Below are 17,135 nucleotides of genomic sequence, written 5' to 3' on the forward strand. Positions count from 1 at the left end.
TTCAAGAACTGACAGATTGTTGCGAAGAGTTCGAGCAAGGTAAGGAGCAGTATCCCTAGGAAACGAGACCGCGCAGCGCTCGAAACTCCTATGTTTTGGCACTCAGCCTCGACGTCCCGCCGTAGCACGTCCTTGGAGGGAGAAAGAAAGGGTGCTGCCGGCTTTGAAGTGCCGTCTAGACGTCCATTGTCCTTCGGCCTCAAGACGAAGAGAGCTGTCCAAAATCCGGGAGCAAGGTTCGCCGGCCAAGTGCGCGAGCCGCTCTCGACAGGAACGTATCCATACTCTACCGTGTAGTGCCCCCGTCTACCGCTTTACATGAGTTGGTCTCTTTGGTCAGCGATTGCTTTTGTAGAGGCACAAGTTGCGTACATAGAAAGATAAGCCTTCTGTTGAGTGATTGTTGAGCGAGTTAGCGAGTGTGTGAGTCAGGAAGAGAGAGAGAGAGTGAGTGAGTGAGTGAGTGAGTGAGTGAGTGAGTGAGTGAGTGAGTGAGTGAGTGAGTGAGTGAGTGAGTGAGTGAGTGAGTGAGTGAGTGAGTGAGTGAGTGAGTGAGTGAGTGAGTGAGTGAGTGTCAGTGGCACAGAGTGCGAAAATTTGACCTCACAGCAGTCGTTACCATCATGGTATGGGAATGACAAAGCTCGCATCCTGAGCACTTTTTTCTCGGTCCTTCGCCTGTCTGGGCTGTTTCGCACCAGGACAAACACGAACCAAGTCCCCCAACTTTCTAAACAGTAAACTCGCAAAAATTCAAACACGAAGGGACCCTAAGGTTTTGTTTGAATTATCAGAATTTTGAATTATCAGAAGTTCTCATAATTATGACTCGGGGCAACATACCAACTTGTGGTGTAATGAAACATTGACATACATTTAATGATACAACATTCATATATAATACTCACTCTTTCACACGCACACACGCACGCACACACGCACACACACACACACGCACATGCACTCTCACACACACGCACGCACACACACGGACACGCACACACGAACACACACACACCCAAAAACGCACACACAAACACACCCACACACGTGACGTAATATGGGAAGAGGCGACGTTGTACGTGCCACCACTAAAACGTAGTGATCAGTGTATCAACTGCACGTTAGAATTCAAGTGATACAATCAAACGCAACTTGAGGCCCCGTATACGCAGTTTCTTGGCATCGGCTTAGGTCGACGTCGCAAATAGCACAAAATGTCGTGACGTCATACAGATATCACCTGAAATCGGCCATAGGGAGTCGACACTGTCTAATGTGTTTTCACTAATATTTCAATAATTCGTTTGAAGTTTCCGAGAATGGTGGTGTCATTGTTAAAATGCACTAGAAGAGAAAGGTGTGTCGTTCGGGGCCAATTGGGGGAGGGGGGTTTTTCCTTTTGCGATGAAAATGCCTGCTGAAGAACTCCTGTTGTAATCAGCGCCCCTGGTGGCCGCTGCTTACTGGTTGGTTTCAGAAGTTTTGTTCGTTAAATTATTCCTCATTTATTGCCCTAGATAGTAGAAAACCCGTCAAATAACTGTTTAGTTTGATTAAAAAAAGACTTATAGGTGGGGCTGGTTGCAACATGAGGTTTCTGGGGAACGGTGCGCTCCATACAATCTTTTCATCGCAAAAGGAACCCGCGCTCTCCATTGGTTTTTTCCCCCGCACGACACACGCCTACCTTCTAGAATGCTGTATCATTGTTACCGGTACAGAACAGCCATTACAATGAACGGAAGTTGTATTTTGTCGTCATGGCCCCTTGAAGCGTGTGTCGTCCCGCAGCGGAGTACGCCTGCGTTATCTGCAATGACACGACAAATCTAAGAGCGCAGCCGTGGATACAGTACAAGATAAACGGTTGCGGCTTCCCTCGCATTTCTAATCTTGCTGATTCAGGACCACTGCATTCGAGTGTGCTGACCCATCTAAAGGCTGGGTACGATAAAACTGACCTTGTAAGGACAATCCATGGGAAAGTTTGCTGCGCTGACCTTTTCTTGACGACAAGCTATCGGCCCTTCCCAAAATGATAGGAAAAGGCGTAATACCCCTTTCATGAATCGAGGCAGCCCCAATTACTTGTGACTGCTACCTACCATCTACTACGGTTGCATGGATTCCCAATTGTCGATAAAAGTTTTTCAATTAGATTACACAGGCGCTGCCCCTGTTAAGGCTGGAGTGCACTTGTACGGTCTATTCGGCATACGTCGGTATTTTCAACGGATCATTTGATGTGCTAAGTTCAGTCAGTCGTTTGCAGAGTACGATCTCGGTCTTATTCTCTTCGACAAAACACTATTGCTTTTTATTTTTCAGTACTAGTAGTACTTGACCTGCTGACTTGCTGTTTTGCTGTGCACGTTAAAAATTTTACATTCCCACTTTTGTTATGTAGTCAATGCCAAGGATTCTAGCTGCACACTAAACAAGTTGACGTGTTGTGATCATATACGTTCTCGTTCATTATGTATGACAAATTTATGTGCCTGTGTTGCGGCACGAGTTCTGTTCATTTTTCGTTGTATACACTCTCAGCGTTAAAAGCTTTTTTTTTTTTTCTCGCGTTGCCAGTTTTTTCACAATCTATTCCATTGTCCTTCTGCGTTAATGGCGTTTGGTTTTTGGGGAACGTTAAGCCTATACGTGACCTACGTACAGTGGTTGGCTGATGCAGATCATTATACTGCAGTTTCTTTCGCTCCAATATGATCTGGGTGAACGTAGTGCCGCTTGATAATGTATCAGAGTACCACCACAGAGGCACGCAAGTCAGCAACGGTGGCCATTTTGGTGCTTACCAGTGCTGCGAGATTGCCGACGGCCTCGCCGCTAACTTCGACTGCGTCGTTCGTTAAAAACACTACCGAAGATGCAGCAAAACGGCATCTTCGGACAGGATTCTGGTGCTGAAATGGTGTTACACGCGTTATTTTGATTCGCAAACGGAACGACGTCAATCGCACGCAGCCACAGAGCAGGAACGACAAGCTGAGTCTACCAGAGTTGAGCGATTAAAAAGCATAAACAACAAAACGGCGGTACCCGTGAACCGTCGCAGTGCAAACGAATGTCGCGTGATGCGAATTGACCAATGATCATGGCGGTGGCACAGAACGGCAGGAGAAAAGAGTGCCGACACTCTGAAACCTTGTCTAGTGACACTTTAGGTCAATAAATCCTTCCTCCTCTGGCTTGACGACATCCCCGACTATCACCGAAGAGTGTTAAACCTTGATTCTCTGGTCGCTTTTCACACAGTATCTCGTCGATCACATCACCTTGTCTGTTATATTCGTCGTTCTCAAGGCACGCAACCCTGCCGGATTTCTGACTGCATTTGGCCTTCCCATAGCGTCACGGGAATGCAAATGGAATGCCCCATGCCCGTTCGGGTTTTTTCTTTAGCGACACTTAAATTCCTGCGATCGTAACCATATACAGTGTCGCTGCAACAGAAAACAACAGCCTATAGTTTGGTGCGAGAGCCAATAGCAAGAACTGTCGTTTCGTTCTAACGAAACGGCAGTTAGCATATAGTGAGCGTTGTCTTTCGAGCGTTACTAATTTGCATACGACGCCCGTTAAGCTAAAAGCCTCAACGACTAAGATGTCATTTTATGTTGCATGGCTCGGCCTGTCGCAGCTTTTATCCGTCATTCCGCCTCACAGTTCCATCCACATCGCGCGACTCTGTCGGTGAATAGTGGATAGATAAACGTTGCTGGTATCCGATCAACGCCGAAAATACAAAATATTTTGCGGTATCTGCACATATGCAGATAGCTTAGTATAAGGAAGTACCATCTAAAAATTTAAAAAAATTGCCGAAACATTTCACCATTCGCGCCGCCGTACAATTTCCTCGTCACAGCTTCAATGACCTGTGGCGGGGATTTATAACAGCGGACGGATGTACTGAACAAAATTGGTGATTCGAAATCGCCTCTACCAGAAAATATCCCACGCGTTAGTCAATATATCTGAAATTGTGTTTATCAACGCATCGCTACACAGACATTCTGTGATGACGTCTGCGGTCATTGGCTCGGCATTCCGGCGGGAGTGCAACGTAAGTACAGCATTGTCTGCACACTCTTGTTTGCGCGTTCGTGTTATCTGGCCACGAGACATTTATCGTCCTTCCCGTAACACTCACCCTACGCAATTTTTTAAATAAATGCGTCACTGTAAGGCTGTTCTGTAATGCTGTTCGCAGTCATTGTCTTAGCACTGCGGTGTGAGCGCATCGTAAGTACAGAATTGTCTTCGCACTCTCGTTTGCACTGCTGAGTTATCTGGTGACGCAAGCTTTATCTTTTCACTCCGTAACAGTTACACGTACCTGCCCGTACAATTTTGAGTATTCGTGAACGACCAACGTGGCGATAAGGACTGATAAATAGCTCCGTCGTGTAGCCATTATTCAGGTGCATGTGTCCTTGTGCTCTCTGTCACCCATCCGGCGATGTAAGGTGTACGGACGATATTCTGTGGAACGCGGTTTCCACTTTCGAAATTTGTCTATTGCCGACGGTGGCCCAACTGTGCCCCCAAGATCAACCCCCACCACTGAGTGGCTACGCAGAGATTCTCGCTCATTACAGGCGTACTGGCTGCAGAATCCCACCACCACACGCGCGTCTTTCCTGAGAGGAATCCACCGCTTGGCGGCGCCACCAGACAAACACCTACCCCCATCCCACCCGCATCTTTTCCACCCAACAACCTTCTCGTTGTGCTTACTGTCCCCGGCCTGGCACCCTGGACCATATTAAAGCGAAGCTTTAGTGTCCACACTGAAGTCGTTGTACGCCAATACGCCCCGCAGGAAATGCAATAGCCGCCATACACCACTTGCTGTAGTCTTGCCTCGCTTTGCGTCCTACGAGACTGCGACATCTTGCTTGAACGGGCCTCCGCGTAGACGGCGCATCCGCACAAAACACATGGATATATGGGCCCCATCATCGTTCCCTCCTAGACTATATACGCGAAGCGAACATTCTCATGTTCGTCAAACAAACTTTCCTCGTCATAAACTCATACCCTTTATCTATGCCCTGTGGCGAAATAAACGCTCAGCAAAAAAAAAAAAAAAAAAAAAAAAAAAAAAACACCAAATTTCCCTGACGATGATGATGAATGATCATTGGTAAAGTGAATGAAAAAAAACGCTTCCCGTGGCCGGAATCGAACCTGGGTCCCTCCCGTTATGAAGCCGGCGTGTATCCGACTCGCAACGAAGCGCCTTCTGAAATAGAGTTTATTCCTCCTCCTCCATCCGATTGCTCGACATGGTCGAAGTGAAGGCCAAGCAGCAGCTGCCGATTCGCGCCGTACACCCCAAACTCAAACGCCAGGCGTATACGGAGTGCACACCCGAGAGTTGCTGTGGGCGTTCTGGAAGAAGTGGTGCGTACCTCCAGGGTGGCACATACTCGCAGTGCTGGAGTGCCCAACCAAAGAATCCATCACGACAAAGCTTCGCCTTCAACCGTCGTCGTCGGTAGACGGAGGGATACATGATTCCCTCCCTCCCTCCCCCCCTCCCTCCCTCCCTCCCTCCCTCCCTCCCTCCCTCCCTCCCTCCCTCCCCTCTCTCTCTCTCTCTCTCTCTCTCTCTCTCTCTCTCTCTCTCTCTGCATCTGGTTAGCAGCACTTGGTTTGCGTCCGTGGGCCACTGCAGCCGACTGGGTCTACAGCCTCACCGAAAGGTTGAAACTGGAGGGTCTCCCTGTCCATCTCGCTCTTTCGGAGCATCCCTTTTTGAATACAGGTGGTGTACCCACATGGCCAGCTAAAGGATTTCTTTGTGCAGTAGAAAACCGAACGCGAAATGTATTTGCCCGAGGCTGAAGCTCATGTGTCTGCAACCATGGCCCTAACAAGTACATTGAAACGTTGAAAATAAAACAATCATGCGCCATTCCACTCCGCGAAGGTGGATGAGCAGCGAAGCCTTTTTTTATCTTAGGACAAAGAGGTGAGGCAGAATTTAGGTAAAAGTTACGAGGAAATTTTATTTTTCGTAAGCGTTTATTGCAATCATCTCTAAAAGGAGAAACATAGACACACGCTCAAGCTTTAATTCTGATTTTACGGATCCTAAAAATGGTGCCTATTGATTTACTTATCGACTCAAAATGCATATGTAAGGGATGAGACGTATCAGGTTGAGGTATAGGTCATGTTTTGACATTGAAAATGGTGCCTATTATTGATTAACTTGTTCAAGGTGCACATGCGATTGCTGTGGCCTAACGCTTGAGTGTAAGTTAAGTCTTGACCTAGAAAATGGTGCCTGTATTAAGTAATCTACTCCGGATCTATAGCCAAGTAATTAGGCGTATAAGCTGTGGGCATATCCTATCCTTAATCCTTCCATTAAGGAATACAATAGAATAAAGCGCCGTCGTTATTCTCGCTGCTCTAGCGCAGCACCGAACTGCCCACAACGGGTTGGAGAGCGAGCCACGACTCTCGCCGCGCGTGTACGTTGTCAGTCACTTCACAGGGAATCGATACCTTCCATAGTACAGGGGTTTATTACGCGGACAAGCACGATACAAACACTACACTGCACTACGCACCTAGCCCCTGAGGCATGCACCCGTCAGCGTGTGCCCAGCCCGTAGTCGGGCAGAAGTTAGCGTCCGCCGGCGTTGGCCGGCCGCAGCGCTCGCTGACATAGGGGAAGGGGGCTCTTTGTGGTCGCTACACATTCCAAGCCACTGGACTCGACCGGGCGGCATCGGCGCTCGTCCGCTGACCCAAGACGGCGCAAGCCGTCACAGCGCGGACACGGGGCAACCCACCAAAGAAGTGGAATATGCCCGCGGAGACTCGCCGGACATCCTAGATAAACGCACTGACGCAAATCAAGGCATGCGCAAATCGACACGGCGGGTGCCGTGCCCCACGGCCAATGCAAGAAACGGCCAAAAGTGGCCGAACGGCACTTACGTACCGTGCGATCGCTGCGCGTCCCAAGGGCGGTCTCTCCCGGGAGTCTCCTGCGCGCATCCCCCGTCGCCTCGTAGGGAGAGGAGGGAGGCGCGCGAGGATCGCCCTCGCCCCACCAAGAAGGACGTCGCTAGCCCCTCCTCGCCCCGCTTGGAGCTTGGCCCCCACAAAGTTTGAGGTCCAGATCACGTTTTGAATGAAATGCCTTTTGACCGCCACGGGTTTGTGATGACGGCAGGGTTTGCGCACTACGGTCCAAGTAATGGTCCACATATCACCGACTAATTCTATGTACGAATAATTATTTAGTTTTAAAATATAAGCGCTGTATCCAACACAACCAACTCAGTTTTCTTGAAACACCCTGTCTCAGACAAAACCCTCAGAACATTACACCATCTTCCCGTAGGGGAACCCGGAGTAGTATGCGAAGCATCCATGGGGTCGACCGAAGTTCCCATTAATTTTCATTTCGTCGTTTCCGTTGGTGTTCAGCTTCGCGTGCCTTCGTTGTATCAGTAGCTTCTTGACGTAGTTTGAATGAGTGAAGGACATAAGGCGCGTTCGTAGCACTTGCTCCCGTCTCGGTTTGTAGCGCAGTGAGAAGAGCGCCACGTACCTCCCGTTGCGGCCAGAGAGTCGTGGGTTCGAAACAGGGCGCAGCCTAGCTATTTCTTTTTATAGTGGACTGCGCTGACGTCAGCCCAAACTCTGACGGGGCTGAAGAGACGCGCATGCGCAGTAGAGTGGGAACGGCGGACAACGACAACGAGGGAGGGAGGGACACAGCCCCGAGCATGCTTCGCACCTAATATTCTTTTCGCAGAAAAGAAATTTGGCAGATTCCTTTCTCTCGTACAATGTACGGGCAAAAAAATGCTGTGACACACCCTGCCCTCTCTCAAAGGGTGTCAAAGGGTGTAATTCCCGAAACATTATTACTTGTTGACCTCAGAAGTGCATTATCTACCTAATCTTCTCATTTGAAACGTTGTGTTTACATATTTACCTTTCTTTATCTCTTGTTAAGCATACCTGCTTTCAGTTATTCCCGTTAGTTTATGCTTTGTTTCTGTTTTGTTTTTATGCTTTGTTCGTAAATTATTCTGAGATTGTGTTGTTCTTGTAATATCCAAGATAGTAATGTCATTACGCTCTGTTCGTTTTCGCTGTATGACTTGTACAGAGGGCTGGGGTGTCCCTCAAGTGATTTTCTTTTTCACTTTTTTGCCCATTCCTACCCGCATCGTTCTTTTTGGCGATGTTAATAAAACTCACTTTGACTTTGACGCATCAAAAGTGGGCTTGAAGCCCCTGAATCCCTCCATTGCAGATGCGTTTTCGAGACTCCATGAGACCGATGCTGCGCCAGGAAGCTGTCTTTCGCTACGGTGTTGGTTACTATATTTCTGGAATAAACAAGCCCCGTCTTGCTTCGCTTGACCGAGCGGCGGCGGTTAATCAGTGCTTCTTAGATATAAGAAGCGCTCCACTTTCGTCCTGCTGGAAGATAAGACAGGAATCGGAGAAGCGCGTCAAGGAGACCGGAAGAGCATAGCCTAAAAACAGTTGCAGCAGTACGCCAAGTTTAAAACTTCAAATGCCTGCCCATCTGCGTTTCGTCCGAGAGTGAGATTTCTCAAAGAGGGCTGCCGAGTACATGCGCACTGATATCACGGCTGGAACCAAGATACGACCGATTACAAAATTTCAGGGCTGGAGGACTGCTGTCCTTGCTTTATGTGAGGCAGATAAAGATAGCAGTCATAAAAGAAGGACAAATGGGAAACGTTCTTTCGGTGTAAAAAACGAAAGAGAAACAACTGATAAAGATGTTGTGTGCAGATGTTTAGTGCGGCCTCGAAGGGCTGGCTGCACGTGGAAAGCTTGAGCAAATCAGCTCCTTCAGCTTATCCCACAAGCCATGCTTACGCAGCCTTCAATTCGTGATTGCCACATTTCATCAAATCCACGTTGGTTGATACCGTTTCGACTGCACCTACGAGAAGTGTGCTGACCTTCGCAGTGAATTTTTTTTATGTCGATACTTTTTACGGGAAATGTATTTGGGACATACAAGTTTTTGTCCTCGAGTTGGAACATCTATTCGCAGACATAATTTTGCTGTCTTCCGCACTACCAAAAATATTCTTGTCCACTAAACGTCACCCCCCCCCCCCCCCCCCCCCCCCCCGGGGCCCTTTCCCGAGTAGCGTAGCGCAACTTGTATGCTTATACCTCAGTGTATAAATTGACCACAGAGGGCGGCGAGCCACTGGGCATTTAGCGGCCCCACGCGAATGACTACCCCCAACCTCACCCTGCGAATTTCCGAGGCATCCACTTACTATATGCCTGTTCGCAGGCGCACGTTCCCCGCCTTTAAATAGCGGAAGCGACCGCAGACGGAAGACGTTATCTCCCGCCGGAGCTGCAACAGACGTCTGGAAGCGAGGGATCGGGCCTCTCGGACGGAGGCCGTTACACGCATAGCGCTCTCGTGATGCTGAGTTTTCTGTGGAAGTGAGTCGGGTGGCATCGAACCTTTGGCGGTACAGTTGTCCAATAGCATTTTAGTTGTTTCCTATGCAGGGCAGTAGTCGATGAAATCGCGTCATGTCGCGTCATAGCCTTCTCCAACTCGCGTCGGAGTTGGAGAAGGCTAAGGGATGTAGGTTCAACGACCTTTCACCGCGCCGGTGCAGGATACACATTTTCAAACGTTTATTCAAATTAAAAAAAAAACGAAAATCTCTTGCTAGTGCATGAGAACTACTAGGCGTAACAAGAAGCTATGGTAAACGGTGGGTACTGATAGGAAATAGACTCGGTTGGGGCGTAAAATTCAGGAGCGTTTCTCAGACTGCTCTTGCTAATTTGGATGTGTATGGTGGATGAAGCAGACCATTCCAGAAAATTTGTATCAATTGAGCAGGAAGGGCGTCCGGAATAATCTTTCTTTCGCTGTGAAATTGAGAACATGTCTAAAGTAGTGTCCGGAATTTTAAAGGTGACGCATATGCCTTGATTAGCCGAAGAATGTTTTTTTTTTCTTGTCGTTTAGCAGGAGGAAGGTGTAAGCGTCGTATGAATCTCGGTAACCACACTCTTCCTTCAAATATGCACGTGACGGCAAGACGACCCAGTCGGCGCGAAATGTTCACTGAAATCCCGACTGCAAGTGTGCAGCGAACAGGGGCGTAACAAGGGGTGTTTCGGCGCCAGAACACCCCCGAAATTTTGAGAGGGCTACAATTCAGCGTCTCCTGTTTCGCTTTTGTTTTTCGCTCTCGCTATTTACACACCAGATGGGAATGTAACCACGAAGATTAAAAGGGCTGCGATCAAAAGAAGAATGAGTAAGGTGTGCTTTGGCGCAGGCTTTCTCTTTATGTTTTTACCGGCGGTATAAAACAACCCCGAAGGGTATTTGTGGCTGCACCACTGGCAGCGACGACAGTTCTTTTGCACATTCGTTAACGACTTCGGCAAGGGAAAGAAATTCAGAGGAAATGTCAGGGAGCAAGGATTGTGTACGACTGAGTCGAGAGAGCCCAGTGATCCATCGTCGTGACAGACCCCGTCCCGGTATAGACATTTGACAGCTTCGCATCATCAATCCCACTTTGAAGGCGCGTGTGTTAACTGCGACGCAAAAACTCCTCCGACCTAGAGGGTTTCCTCCATCACCGCCAGTGCGAAAAAAAAAAAAAAGAAACGTATATATTCGAAGATACATATAGCGAACTCGGATAATAGGAGTTACTGCTTATATCGAACAGCCTAAACACAACCTCGAAATTTTTGTACACATCGTGGATTACCTACATTTAATTATCGGTCATATCGGTCATCGGCAGTACACTACCACCCCATGCACTACGTAGAAGACGTTTATAGACAATGCAGACGCTGTACCCCCAATATCCAAACATTTTCGAACTACGAGTTCGATATGTCCGGATTCCACGGTATTACGTTTTCACCACAACGTTCCCGAACTGGAACTCCCGGTTTAAATTCAAGAAACAAAATTTCATCAGTTTTCGATACCCTTGTTCGTGCCCCTAAAACGCATTAGTGCCCGCTAGACTTCTGCTTGGAAGGTGGGAAGGTTTAAAATTTCTTCTAGAAGTGATGAGCTAGAGAGAGATTGGGTACACTAAAAGGCAATGCTACATAAAGCCTTCCAGCGACAAATCCATGCCGCCAAAAAGAATCATGCGTACAATTTTACTCAAAAAGTGGTTGCGCTGTGGTGCTTGTATAATTGAGAACGTCCTGCTTGCATGTATCGTGACGCCACAGCTCAGACCGAACTTTTCGGTCCAATGGCCTGTTCAACATCGCCATTCACCCAATTTTATTCTTGGCTGTATAGGCTGATAAAGCGCGTGCTTCGAGATAAAGCTGAACCACAGATTTGTATTCGTGTAGAGTCACAAAACCGTCATGGTAGTACGTAACGCCCCTTTTTTTTGATCTCCGCTGGTGGGTGGTTAAACTCCCACTACGCCGGCGCTCCGAAGCTCGGATGTTTCAGATGCATAGAAAAGGTAATTTCCAAGAATGTATTTATTTATTTATTCATTTAAAATATCTTGCCGGCCCCTTTCCAGGGCTTGAGTAAAAAGGGGGGGGGGGGGCGGAATCACAAAAGCGAAGAGGTGCAGAACAATACGGCACAAATTTCCGAAGAACAAAAAGAAGCGGCGGCAACCTATAACGATGTGGTGAGTCGGCAATATAAGTTTGGGCGGGAAGTTTGTGTACTCCCCTCCGAACGTGCTTTCAAATACGAGTGACGCGGCTTCTATACTCCGCAAGACGAACGAACAAAGACGAGTTTTTACGTGCAACTGAAAAAGGGTACTCACGGTTTTTGCTTTCGGCGTAGAAACGACGCAGTTCAGAGGCTCGTCTCGCAATAAAGGCCCTCCGCGTCCTTTCGGGAGAACGCGCAACGGCGCACGTGTGTTACTCCAGGCGCCTGACCGTAGACACACGTGACGAACAAACAGTGCGTTCTGCGGGCGACTCCTACCGAAACCGTTGGGACGGCTGACCGCGCTCCGGAGTAGGCGAGGGGGAGGACAACTACCGCCACGCGACTGCACTCACGCAGGAGTCACGGGGAGTTGAGAGCGCGGTTTCCACTCCGGCGACGATGCTCCCTCGCGACGTCAAAGGTGGCGGCGCGGAGGACGCAGATAGCGAGCGGGGAACAGCTGGCGCGGCGTTTTGTTTTATTGCTTTCGCGTCGCCCCTCCGGGAGTGCTGATGCTGTTGAGTTTCAGGGGGCGGTTGCGGACAGGCCGCGCCGCTACGCGCCCCGTCGGAGAGCTGCCGAAGACCACGTGACTGCGTCGAGATTTGGCGCAGGGTTTTGAAACAGCAACAGCGGTGAAGTTTGCATGTGCGATCCCATTTTAGCGGTGACTGTTTATTTTTTCGAAAACTTCAGCCTGCCTGTCGGTCTGTCTGTTCCTCAATTCAGCTGCCTGGAGAAGATTTACAAGACTGAACGACAGACCCGTTCTCGACCTTCCTAGAAAATTCAATATATTACCGGAACACCAACACGGTTTCAGGAATAGCTGCTCAGCTAGTACCGCTGTTAACGCAGTCAAAGAAAAAGTAAACCAAGCATTGGTATATTTCTGGATATCAGAAAAACGCTCTAATCTAGGAGCTGCAAAACCTAAACGCTACGGTTTTCCATGTTCAGCTATTCACTTCTTCCGCAGTTATCTGCACCCGACCGGAAATAATTGGTCCAAATAGCAGGTAGCAAATCTTCACTTAAAAATGTCAAAATTGGCGTTCCTCAAGGTTTCGTATTAGGGCCCATTCTATTTCCTCTTTACATTATTATTTTGCTAGCCCGTTAAAGCAAGCCATAGCTGTTTTGTGCGTGGATGATACAGCCCGTATGATCTCTAGACAATCTTATCAAGAAGCAGAGCTACTTGCTAATCAAAAGTCCACAATACATCAATTTAATTCAAAGCTGATAGGCTCGTATTAGATACTAAAAAAAAAGTTTATAGTATTATGATTGACCCGGAAAGTTCAGCCCGGCACATGGAACATCAACATCGGAGAAACAATAATAGAGCAGGCTAACTAACAAAGAAATTAGCATTTGGCTGTTTCACTCTTGTAAAGGCACGCAAACTTTCTGTCGCCCATGTTTTACGCCTCAGTTACTTTTTAGTCTTTCACTGCCATTTGACTTCATGCATTGAATCATGGCCATTCATCTACACGTCTTACTACAAATCTCTGTGTTATCAAGAAAATAGGTAGTATAATATTGGCCGCAGCGCGGAGAAACCAGTTATCAGCTGCGAACTTCGTCGAATTTAACATATTGCCATTTGGTAGAGTCAGACACTATATAGTACCGCTGTAATTATTCCCCGAAACATACCATAGACAAGTCCTACCCCTCATCAAGACTAATTACACCCAAAGGAGATACGAGGCCTGCTGAACACAAAAACCTGAACCTGCCGATAATAGATTATGCATATTATCTGCGCCTCTTGGTATCACGGGAGCATAAATATGGAGAAACATACCAAACTACATCAATATTACCAAATATTTTGCCGTCCCTGAAATATCACCTCAGAATTTAAATACTATAATCCAGATCCGTTAATTTGAACATGATAATCACTACTGTGAAAGCACTCTAAGCAGCGTAACATGCTGCCAATTATTTTCACTTGCATGCCCCGATCTGCCATTTCTGCCAAGGATTGTATTTTAAAAATACAAATTGTAACGGATCCGATACTAGCCGTGGGGTCTATGGATGCAGGTGCCTCATCAACATGTTTCTGCGATGCATTTTGGCGAACTAAACTACTTTGTTCGGTTCTGTTTTGTTTATTTGGGAAAAACAATTAGGAACAACTAAATCTGGTAGCATACTTCATACTTTTCAACAAGGGTCAGCAAAAAGAAAACCTTACGCATATTTTAGACAAGACACCAATACATAAGTGATATTTTCAACGTTCTTTAAATTAAAAATATATGGCTGCTTGATTTTCGCAATAGCAAAAACAATATTTTAACTTTTGCGGTGAAGGGAGCAGAAGCGCTGCCAACTTTTTACCAGTTGAGATCACGAAATACAAGAACCAACTATATATGGAACTGGGTATCCTTTGTTTCCCTGTCCGAAAACCAAGTTTGCAAGCAAAAAATCAGGCACGGCTCATCTTTTTATTTGTTTAGGCGCAGAGTCGGAATTTGGCGCCAGCGGGAGTTGGAAAATAATTACAAGGCAGTTCAGTGAAACGCAGTTATACAATATTTAGTCTTTGAAAGAAACAAACAAAAAAAGAAACAGAAAAGAGAAACACAGAAAATTTGAAAAAGTTATCATTTGATGCATGCAGATTGTCAAAAGTAAATAGGGTGACCGGGGATTCTTTCAGTAGGACATTGTTCGAGTTAAAGTGGATATGAGTGTTTGTGCGTGCGAACAAGGGGTGTTACGAATCAGCGCAAAGTGCTCTGCCGTTGACCTGTTGTTTTCGGCCCTCCGTTATTTGAGGGGTCAGAAGTACGAATGTGAAAATGCGCCGCTGCGTCGGGAGAAGTTCCACTGCACGAAGTTACGCAGTAGCGTTTCGATTCGTCATGGCTCTGGAGGTTTGGCTACAATGGGGGGGATATGTGACAGGGATTTTGTAACGCGAGCGATGTGTTGACAAAGAGAAGAAATTTTGTCGGCGTGGGGCGCAATGTCGGCGGGCATCGCATACGAACAGCCACCCCAGTGCCGATGGTCAGTGCTAAAAAATTGCTTCCATTCGGTTAGTTTTTACTGGCGTTGCACTTCTGCATTGATGGACACCTTGGTGTTTCCTAGTGAGAGTGAGAGAGTGGGCTTCATGGTTACTCGTGTACACACCTAGGACTGATTGTTTTTGTGGCCATCCAGTAGCCTAGTGTGGGTTAGTCTCCTCGCACTCTGTTGTGACGTCCATTTGGGAGGTGAGACATCCGGAATAAAATTCAGGTATTTAGTGTTTTGGGGGAAGAGAAACGGTAGCCCCGCTAGATGCCCGGCCCCATAATTTTCTTCGATATCTACGTTGTAAATACTCGGGTAAATAAATTGTACATCCTTGCATCTTCTTCTCCGAGTAGGCTGTCATCTGCTACGTGCCTTCTATAAAGAGCCAGCCTTCATTTCATCATCACTTTCGATCACGACTTCTATCGGCCGATCCCTCTAGTGTCACATCGAATTTCAACTTGTGTTTACTAGTCATGGACAGCGAGCTTATAATAAGCGTAGGCAGTGAGCAAATTTATTAACATCGTGAAAACAAAGGCTCGCGGATCATTGTTGTTCCGTCCTTTCAGCCACGAAATGAACTTTAGCTTTTCGACTGGAACGTTTCGCCAACAACGACAAAAAGTAAAGTAAATGCACCATATGTTAGGGTAACAGCCCATGAGCTGCATATAACAGCCTCATTTAGATTACATTATTATTTAGCATTTAGTGGATTAAAAATGTTTTCTGAATCGCTTAATAATCATACTTTACATTGCTCGATGGTTATGAGCTTGGTAACTCCGGCTCATGCATTTCCAGATGAAATTACCGTATTTCCGCAATGCTAACACGCACCTTTTTTTTGCCAGAAATAGGCTTCAAATTTGTCTTCGCGTTACAATCGGGCTCAAAACAGAAATCGCCTTCAAATCGGCCAGAGGTATTGCTATAGACACTAATGGCCATTATCTTTCCTCCACTTCATGCGTTTCCTCGACTTGGCTGGGTGGGCGATGCCTCATTAATTTTACATGAAGAAATCGAATTCAAGGTTTTCCTCGACTGGAGGTTGGAGTGGAGGAGGGATTCAGAACATGGGGTTAAAGGGACCCGCAACACTTTTACTAAGCGCTTTCACTCTTCCCTTCGCGCCTGGAACCACTACGAAAGCTATAGTTATCGCCAGCACGGAGCGGCACTTCGTGATTCTCTCGTCGTACAAGATATGCCTTCCATTTCTGCTTTGTTCTTATACCTTTAAAAAAAAGTTGCTATCGAAAAGCATTCATTGCTGCAACTGAAGGAAAACCGGCCAACAGACGCTACATGGACTTACTCTAACGTAGTTCGAGCCGTCGAAGAACGTCAAGACCGGGAAAGACAGAAAAATCTTTTGAGCGAGTTTAGAAGTTACCTGATGCACATAGAGCAGTAATTTTTGACTAAGGTACTTTTCGATTCTCTAATGAAAGTACCGGGTGTGTTGGGTGACTACGTTCTGCAAGCATTTAAGATTTCAAAAAAAAAAAAAAGAGTTGAAAGAAGTGTTGCAGGGTCCTTTAAGCCCCCCTAAATCCAATCCAATCCAATCCAATCCAATCCATAATTTCCGTCAGTATCACGGGAATAAATTTTGGCGTACTCATTTCTCAATGGGTGCACCTTGGCTACAGTGCACTAGAAGTTCGCTGTGCTTCAGCAAACTGTTGGGCATATTGCTTTTTCTGCGTTTAGTATCTCGGTTCAGTCGTTATGGCTTCCAAGGAGTACCACCATGAAGCAACTTTCAAGCACAAGGTAATTTTGTTTACCGACAGCGTGAGCAACCGAGCGGGCATTGGGCGTCCCGAAGACAAGAGGGCACAACTGGCCTAAACAAAGAAGAACCATGTTTTCGTGCAAGGCTTCACCAGCCATGATTACTGACGTTTTCAAGAACTTGAAGGTACCTCGGCAAAATTAATAAAGGCGCAGTCAAGTAACCTATCGTCCATCACGTCTGAAATTATGAATGTCAATGCGTTTGAAATAGCAAATTCTTTCAATGTTCCCCGCTCCAGTTTTAATGCTTGCAGGACCTAGATGAGAAAGCTTATGAAGCTCAAGGGATATTTTCTGCAATAGCTGCTAGCGTCAAAAAAATGTTTTCTCCCAGTAAGTGGTGCCATGTTCTTTTTTTTTACATCTGAGTGTAGAATTGGCGTCAAATTATTTTTCAAATTTTCGTCACTAAAATTACCTGCGTGTTACAATCAAGGGTGCGTTAAGATCGTGAAAATACGATGAAACTGCAATCGGCACAGAAAACCATGGCCGTGCTCTATTTATTCACAGATAATCCGTGTGAGGC

The 17,135-nt window shown here is 46.8% G+C and overlaps 1 protein-coding gene across 1 annotated transcript in view; it reads right to left on the reverse strand.

Annotated features, from left to right (window-relative positions):
* Positions 1–12,196, reverse strand: part of LOC144149621 (long-chain-fatty-acid--CoA ligase 4-like) — a 49,035-nt gene extending 36,839 nt beyond the window's left edge. The window contains exon 1 of the mRNA XM_077681264.1: positions 11,856–12,196. The gene's annotated coding sequence lies outside the window, so the exon portion shown is untranslated. The remainder of the gene's footprint in view (positions 1–11,855) is intronic.
* Between the last annotated feature and the right edge of the window lie 4,939 nt (positions 12,197–17,135).

Source organism: Haemaphysalis longicornis, unplaced genomic scaffold (assembly GCF_048455015.1).
Source record: "Haemaphysalis longicornis isolate Haplotype H1 unplaced genomic scaffold, Haemaphysalis longicornis Haplotype H1 scaffold_8, whole genome shotgun sequence".
In the NCBI taxonomy this organism is placed as follows: domain Eukaryota; kingdom Metazoa; phylum Arthropoda; class Arachnida; order Ixodida; family Ixodidae; genus Haemaphysalis; species Haemaphysalis longicornis.